Raw genomic sequence first — 9,564 nt, forward strand, 5'->3', positions numbered from 1 at the left:
ATTAATGATTTTAATGACTGCACACCTCGTTTGCTTTGTTAGAATATCGTTGATTTAATTAGTGGAGACAGTTGTTAATTAATTAGTTAATCAATCAGGGATTGTTGATATTTCAATATAATTAATGCATTCAAGCTGGCTGTGTTGGACTCGTATCGAGAAAAAACCATTGTTTAACTAAGTTGCTGAGAAAATGACCCCTGTTGTATTGAAGGGTCATTTTAGAGCCTTTATGCTTATAGATTTCATGTAGATAAATATAAATTTGTCTCTCTTTTTTAAATATTTTTTAGAACAAGTGATTAGTTAATCAATTTTTTTTAGAACAAACATGTAAAATACACCTTGTGAAAATTGTAAGATTAAGAGAGAAAATTTGATGTAGGAATATTAGACTTTGCTTATAAATTAAATTCTAAATGTCATTTTAATTAAAGAGTTGTTTTCTCTTTTGAAATTTCAAAATAAAACAGCTAGTTTTCAATAACTCTTTTTTTTTTAAATAATGATTTCTACTAAACTTAATTAGGGTCTTAAATGAATTAAATATTCATGAATAAATTTAGTATTCGATCGACTCAGTCAAGATCATCTGGATCGTAATTTACGGTCAAGAGGATGGACCACACAAATTGATTGGTTGATGGGAATGGATCCCACCTATTTAATAGGTGGGATCCATCTCCATCAACCAATGGATGCAATGGTCCATCCTCTGAACTACAAATTGCGGCCCAGAGGATCTGTGCTTTATTCGGCTTGATTTGGTAAGAATTTATTTATATTCGTTCAATATATATAAAATTAATTAAATCGACAAACTTGAACAACTCGTTAAATTAAATGAATAAGTTTAAATATATATGTATTCAGCTCGTTAATGTTTAAAAATAAAATATTGTGAGCCATATTTATCAATAAAACTATTATAAACACAATAAATAAATAAATAAATTTTAAAAATGAATAAATAAGTTTTTATTATCAAACTCAATAACTAACTACCAAATAAGTTTTAAAAGTAAACATTTTAAACAATCAAACAAACTTAAATTGCGAGCTTTGATCCTACCCGAAAATCGTGGAGACGGAAAGCTGAGGAGGTGGTTGCTACGTTGACTGGATATAGACCACACTCCGATATGTAAGTACGAGAAACGTCAGTGTCAAGCCAGGGAAGGGGTCCCAGCGTTGGCCCTTGAACGCTCAAGTTAGTCACCAGCACGAAGAAGAAGAAGAAAGAATAGTAACACAAGCGCAAAAAGTAAATTACGCGTACTTACACCGGTGTACAAACCCACTTTATATAATGCCTTGGTGGGCGACGTGCGTGCTTTTCGAGGCATGGGCACGTTCTCCCGTTGGTTGCGGACACGTTCCCCAATTGATTTTGGATACGTAGTCATGGACATGTTCTCCAATTGGTCATGGGCACGCCCTCCGATTTGTTCGTCGTACGATCCGCCTGTAGACCATGCCACGTGTCGTCGACGCCATCTCCCAAAAGTATATCCAAATACACGTCAGTGTTCTCGTCGATTAGCCAAGCGGGATAGCCGCTCGACCGAGTACTCCTCTGCTCGGCTGAGTATTCCTCTGTTTGGCTGCTCTTCCCTGCGACGACGAGTCTAGATAGTATGTTCATGCCCGACCGAAATAGCGATTCAGTCATCTACACACGCCTTAACTTGGCTCATCTCATTGTCGATTGGGTGACTCATGCCCGGTCGGCCCTTGATGTAGGGCTTTGCTCGGCTACTATTTAGTGAGCTCGTTGATCCTCTAGCGTTGACCTGCTTGACTTTGACTTCCACGTCAGCTGCTATCTTCTTCCTTTGACCCGCACTTGGTGGCCCCTTTGTCACCACATCACAAGTCTTCCCCTCAAGTCTAGTCGAAGGAGGAGGCAAGTTCAACTGACTAGACAAGCAGCGTATTGGGTGACCTCCTCCGATCGGACACTATCCATGGCTTGGTAATTGGTTAGAGGGCTGACCGACCATTCCTTTGTTGGGGATGTGTAGCTGTCGTTTGGATGATACCTCATAAGTTTGGTGTTGGCTCGGCCATTCGGCTATACCATAATCAAATATCTATGTCGATTGGAATGGTTGACGCCAATACTTAGCGATTTTTTTCATTTCTCTAGACTTTCTTGGCTGATGTCATCTCAATTTCTAGAAGACCGTGTAAATCTCTGATCATTATGGCCGAGCACGCCGCCCATGCCTTTTAATTAAACCTCATTAATGCCCCGCTATGACCTGCCGACACGTGCCCTACTTTCTGCCACCGCAAGCTCAATGTGACAGGCGGATAACCGCTGGTGATGTGACAGGCGCCTTTTCAAATTCTACGTCCTGATCTTCTCCTAGTTTTTATCAACCTTTGATCAGACGGCTCAGGACAATCGGTCGTGAGGTTTATCAACCTTACTTTGCGTCGCCGTCATCTTCATTCCTTCTGTTTTCATCTTCGAGCAGCCTCTGTGATGCTTCTTCTTCTCTTCTTCTCCAGCGACCACTTTTAGTAAGCTTCTTTGTTCTTTCCTTCACCGAATCCGTTCGTTGATTCTTCTCGACTTCTTTATTCACGATGGCTAGTTCCTCGCAGCCTCCAATGCCCATCCCTGGACTCTGGTATACTTCCACTAAGTCCAGGTTTGATGGGGACGACATAGAGAGGCTGAAATTCATCTACCACCTTCCATCCGACTATCAACTCGCCCTTCCATCCACTTTCGACCAACCCCACGAACCACCAGCAGGTTTTCTGTGTTTCTTTAAGGATCAATTTTCCACTGGCCTTCGGTTCCCCGTTCATCCCTTCTTTTCCACTATGTGTAAATATTTCCACATTTCCCTTAATCAACTAGTGTCAAACTCCTTTAGATTACTGTGTGGGGTCATAATTTTGTTTTTCCTGTACGACATTCCCTTGACTCCTTAGGTCTTCCATTATTTATATTACCCTAAACTATCCAAGCCGAGGACCTTCTTATTTCAAGATCGAGTGGGCTCGAGCTTTTTTGATAAAATGTCATCCTCCAATAAGCATTGAAGAGAACACTATTTATTTATTTGTTTACCCGAGCGGCCCGACTTCCCGACCGGCTGGCAAATGGAAGTGATGAATCCTCTTTCGCTCAGGAAGTATCGAGGTCAATCGGACTATCTCCAAGTAGCGTCCAATTTGGCTGGTCAGAAGTATCACATACACAAGCTGCTTTTGGAGGGTGTCCTATATATGTTCGGCCTGAGCTTGATCTAAACACGCCTGCCATCCAGCCTAGGTATACTCTTTCTTCTCCTCATCTTTGAATTTAACTGATTTTTCTTTCTTTTTTTCAGCCCGCATCATGTTGAGGGTGCGTCTAGCCGGCAAGAGCAAGCTCACGGATGCTGAGATCAAAGCCGCAGGAGTTGCTGAACTAGAGACTTGCGGCCTACAGTCGATCGGTGACCATGAAGATCCGCTCGACGACGCGAGTGAGACTCCTGCGTCGGTCAATGAGGGAGGAACGAGTTGGACGACGGCTAGTGGAGCAGCGACCGCTATAGCTAACCTTCCTCCTGAACGACCTTCGATGCTACCGATCATGGTAGCTTCGGAATCGGCCACTTTCGGCGAACCCCTGCAGTGGAGAAAAAGACGTCGTGTGGAAACATCCTCCTGCTCGACCACATCTGCCCTGCAGACCCCCACCCCGATCCAGTTCACATCCTTCCTTGGAGCGGGGTGAAACTCGACGCTCGTTCTTCTGAAACAGGGAGTCGCAGCACTCCATACCTCCCTATCCTCCGATCGGACTCCCTCTCTATCTAGTCTACCATCGGGGATCATCTGTGCACTACCGGTCGCCTTCTTGCCACCACCATCCTCGCTAGCCACACAAGTATCCATCATCCGACCTTCCCCTACTTCCAAGTCCGTGGGGAGAGCAAGCTCTGACCCCTCTGGTTTGAGCAGCCAATGTCAAATAACGACAATAATCCATTTGCCAACTGATGAATGGTGCATCTTGAACGATGTCGTGTCACAAACTCTCGAGCACCAGATTCAGATCTAGGGGTCGCTTGCTCAAATATGGGTCAATCCTAGGGCCCGTGCGACGGTCATCTCTCCGGGGGAACTCGCAAACAACCATACCCAGATTGCCACTAGGTAAGTATATTGCATTTATATTCACATAATTTTGCCTACGTAGCCCTTATGTCCTCCTTGTCGTTGCAATATTGGGTCGAGAGTTTGGCTATGTGCTAGAGTCTATCCTTCCTCGAGTATGAAGTCCAACAGACGAGCGCCTCCAGCGACCAGTCAAAGGCTTCTAAGGTACACTTGGATCAGCTGACCACCGAGGGGGCCCAACTGAGGGTTGATCTGCAGCAAACTCTAGCTACTGGAGGCAGAGAGGAGCAAGATCACCGATCAAACTTCGCAATTGGCGAGGCTCAATAAACATGCCAACTCTTTTGAATCGAAGATCCATTCAGCCAACACCAGAAAACTCTGAGCTATTGAGGATTTGGAGATCAAGAATAAAGAGGCTCGAATCCTGGCTCAGAACATGAAGGAGGCCGAGTCCACACTAAGTGTCGAGCCGGAGAGTCGATGGGCAGAGCAGGCTATGGCGAAGGTCCAGCTTGCCGCCAAGGATGCTGAGTTGGAGTCTCTAAAAGCAGAGTTGGAGGCCTCCCTATCGGCCCTACAAATTTATCAAGAGGTAGAGCCTGATCGATTTGAAGTACTCAAGCGGGATTATCTCCGCTCGGATGCCTTCAATGACCAGTTTACTGACTGAGCGCTCCACCTCTTCAACTTCAAAATTGATGGGACTATCAACCAGCTGAAGGACAGTGGTTATCTCCCTTCTGCACTGACAAACAAGGTTATCAATAGAGAGAAGCTGATCGAGTCGCTCTCCGACGACGTGCTCAACTATCTCGAGTAGCCTTTACCTCCTCAGGTCGCTTCCTGTATTTCTCCATATGTAACAAATTTTCTAAGTTAAAATGAATGCATCGCTGTTCGGCATTTCATCTTTCAATCAGACTTTACAAGTGTCTGTCTGTAAAATACCGAAAATAGGTGAATATTAATAAGAGAATTTTTCGGAATTTTTAGAAATTTTTCGGGAATTTTTCGGAGCTCGTACGGACGAGTTAACGGGTATAAAAATGGGGCCGGGAAAAGCCTGTTTAGGCTACCCCATTTAAGCGAGGAAAAAATTGAATATGTTTATTCATTTCTTTTTTTCTTTGCTTTTTCTTTTGTTTTCGCCGATTCTTTTCCCTCTCCCCGCGCGCCCGATGCCTCCGAGCCCTAACCGGCGCTCACGGCGGTTTTTCTCTTCTCCTCCGACGTGCATAAAATTGAGACAAGAGAGCCGACTGTTCTCTTCTCCCCTTTCCCTGTGTCGAAGCCCTCCTCTGCCGTCAGCACTGACTCCTCTCGGCCGCTTCTCTGTGCCGACACCCGAACCCCAGCGCCGACCTCCTCCACTTGGTCGTGCCCTAGATTTGCAGCGACACCGAGCTCTCTCTGCCTTGGCTCCGGCAGCAGACCCTGTCTTCAGCTTCTGCCCTAGCGCTGGTCGCCGCTCTGAGACCTAGATCCGTCTCTACTGTAGAGATCAGAAATGCACCGAGACCCCCCTTCTCTTTCTCCTTGCCGAGTGTCGGCCGTAAGCGTTCCTCTGCCGGACTAGGTTAAAGGGAGAGGAGGGTCGGCAGAGGCATCATCTCTATCAGAAGCTCACAGATTTGGATTTGGGTAAGTTGTTAACATAAAGGTTATGGAAGTAAGGTAAGGGTTTGGTTTATGGATTGAGTTGACACGTTTTTGATACATGATTTAGGTATGTTATGCTATGATACATAATATATTATAGTCATGTGTCGGTTGATTAGGTTTATTTGTTTTTGGAATTAGGGTTTTCCTAATTGAATTAGGAGTTTGATTTAGTTATTTGATACATGATGAGTAACTAAATTATATGTGTTTAATTAGGTAGGTTAATGATTATGACTTAGGGTTTTGCCCTAAATTGTGTTGGGAATCTAATTTAGCAATTTATTTGAATTTTTAGCTAAATAAAATATCTGTGTATTGGTATTACAGGACTTTGACACGAGACGAGTATCTCGACGTCGTATTCGGACCAGATTGGACTTTTCGATTGGGGGCGGGTATTTTTGACTTATGTCATTTGATATACATAGTAGTGAATATAACAAGTTGCATTAATTATGTTCTTATTTGTTCCGATTAATCACTACCCGATATTTGTTACATGATTGATTGATTGCTTGTTTTGCATCTCATGTATTCCTTACCTGTTGATACATGCTTATAGGGGTAGTAATATACCATGCTTCACCATGTTCAGGACCTAGGTTTTATACCTTCTGTGCACCTTTGATTTGATTTGACTCGTAGACCTATGATGCACTTTTATATATATATGGATTAGGTCAGGATTTTTGTGGTTAGTGTCATGCACCATTTGCATGATTGCATGCTGTGTGATAGTTCGCTCCATTATTGTGAGTACATCGCCATTACATGGACTCACACCACCACTCATGGGTTAGTGGTCGATTCAAGCAGGACTGCAGCGGTAGGCTCATGGTCAGTGTCCTGTGGTAGTGTGACACGTGGTAGGGATTCCTCCCGTCATCGTGTACCGGGAGTTGAGGCATTGCGCTCCCCATTTATGATTTGGGGTAGGAGGATAGGTGTACTTCCCGGACATCCCGTTCACTCGGTCATCAGTAATGGCGACAGAGTCGCTGTCCCTACCCACCCACTCGGCCTTACTATTGTGTGAGATGATCGTGGCGTCGGGGGTGACCAGGACGCATCATATGCATGATGCATTTATTGCTTGTGTTTGTGTTTTCTGCATTTATATGTGCATATTGTTTAGATACCCATGTTTGACATGCATCAGGTTTCTATACCTCTCGGACTGTTTGTCCTTATACCCAGGTCCTGGTTAGTACAGTTTCTTTCCTGTTTACTTTAGATGCATTTTTATCTTTCTTATATCAGGAGACTGTACGCATGATTAGTGCTAGGTGTTATTTCTTTACTTTGTATATCAGTTGTACCTGCTGAGTGTTGGACTCACCTGCCTCTATTGTTGTTATTTTCCAGGTTGATGATGTCAGGAGAGAGTTCCAGTTGCTAGTCCCCTGCAGACCACGAGGACTTATTAATCTTTTGGTTTTCTTTATTAGTCTATGTTCAGACTTATTCTGTTTTTGATACTATGGAATTTTGATACTATGGATTTTGTATGAATTTTATGTGTCGATGGATTTTATTTTGATATGTTTTACTACATGCCTGCCTGGACGGTAGAAGAGGTGAATAATCGGATTTGTGCTTTATGGGTGTAGTGGAGTAGGGTTGATTTCGAGTCAGAGTATTATTCTTCCGTTTACTTGTTATATAAACTGCGTGGAATGTCTGTGTATTGTATTTTATTTCTGTTATTATTCCAGCCGCATGTGGCTGAGGTATATGGAGATGTAGAAAGTTTCAGATTGTCCGCCGTACAGGGGAGATGCTGCCGAAATTTCTTCGGACAGGGACTCCTCTGGGCGTGACACTGTCGGTGACTCGTTGTTCAATGTATCTTCACTTTATTGAATCTTGAAAGTGCTTAAGCAATGTGTTGTCGTTCGACTCAATTGGGACGATGCACCACTTAAAGTTTTATGAAATTTGTCTAAGTATAACTCCCTGCTTTCCATCATCAGTATAGCTAATCCTAGAGACTTCCTCATGCTCATTCCAGCATAGGTCGAGTGGCAATATTATGGCGAGGCATCCCTACTTTGATCACTTCTCTACATGTTAACTTTACTTTATGGCTTTAGGAAGCCACTCGGCCTTATCCATCGCCGACTCGATTTTATTTTTTGATGAAGGGTAAATTATATCATCAAGAAAAGGTGTACAAATCTACATGTCCTAGGATACCTAGCTAGCTAGTTTTGATGAAGTATCAGATCCAATTGGCTATCTGAGGTATGGACTCTAGGAAGCCCATGCACATGCAATGTACTCGCAACTGGCTATCTGAGGTGAAAGCCTGCACAATGTTGTAGCCCTCGCACTACTCCCTGAGTCTCCGTCCGACGAACTGCCTCCCGTTGTCAGAGATGAGCTGGCAAGGGATGCCGAACAGATATAAGATATTCTTCCATATAAATTTGATGACCATGTGTTCGGTTATCTTAGCTATCGGTTCGGCCTCCACCCACTTTGAGAAGTAGTCTACTGCGACGAGCAAAAATCTTCGCTGACCGATTGCCATTAGAAATGGTCCAACGATATTCATACCCCATTGATTGAACAGATAAGACACAGTGGATGCCTTCATCTTCTCGGTTGGTCGATGCTAGATGTTGTGATATTTTTGATACGACAGGTAGGCAGCCATAGTCCGAGCGGCATTCTCTTGCAATGTGGGTCAAAAATATCCTGCCAACAGGATCTTTCGGGCCAGCGATCTGCTGCCCGGGTGACTTCCGCAGGAGTCTTAATGCACTTCTTGAAGGATGTACTCAATGCCCTCCGATCCGACACATTTGAGCAACGATCTTGAGAAAGCTCTTTTATACAGCTGTTCTCTGATCAAAGTGAACCGTCCGATCCTCTTTTTCATCATTCGAGCTTCTTCCTGATCGGCTAGAGTGCTACTCGATCGGAGGAACTCTATCAATGGGGTCTTCTAGTTGCTCTTTATTCCATCCATCCCATTGATGTGCGCCACTAGTGAGACTTGCTCGATCAGCTACTCTATCACGATCAACAACAATGAACTGGCTAACATAGCCAACTCATCCATGATTTGGTTGTTCGAGCGGGCGATCTTCTATATAACAAATTCTTGGAAGTTTACCTTCAACTTCTCGAAAGCTTCTGCTTATAGCTGGAGTCAGGAGCTGCTTATTTCTAACGTCCTCAATAGCTACTGAGCGGCCAGTTGATAATCTGAGTGGATGATGACCTTTGTTGCCCAAACATGCTGAGTCACATGTAAGCCGGCTATTAAGGCCTCGTACTCGGCTTCATTATTGGTAGCCTGGTAGTCTAGCCGCACAGATAGTTGCATCCTGTCCTCTCATGGCGTAATTAAGAGAATGTCGATCTTGCTACCTTGCCGAGTGGACGATTCGTCTACGTATACTTTCTAGGTCATGTCCGGCTCGGCGTTCTGGACCTCAGTGACAAAATCAGCTAAGGCGTGGGCCTTGATCGCCATTCGGGGTTGATATTTTATGTCAAATTCACTCAGACCGGTTGTCCATTTGATCAGCCGTCCGAATGTCTCTGGGTTAAGAAGGACTCTTTCCAAGGTACCATTGGTCATCACGATGATCGGATGTGAAAGGAAGTACGAGCGAAGTCTCCCGAGCGGCTAGTACTAGCGCATATGCCAATTTTTGAGACAAGTGTACCGGGACTCTATATCTTTCAATATATAACTCAAAAAATATACAGACTGTTGCTTTGAGTTATTCTGGCGCACCAACATCGAGCCAATCACAT

This window comes from Zingiber officinale, chromosome 11B (assembly GCF_018446385.1).
Source record: "Zingiber officinale cultivar Zhangliang chromosome 11B, Zo_v1.1, whole genome shotgun sequence".
NCBI classification, from domain to species: domain Eukaryota; kingdom Viridiplantae; phylum Streptophyta; class Magnoliopsida; order Zingiberales; family Zingiberaceae; genus Zingiber; species Zingiber officinale.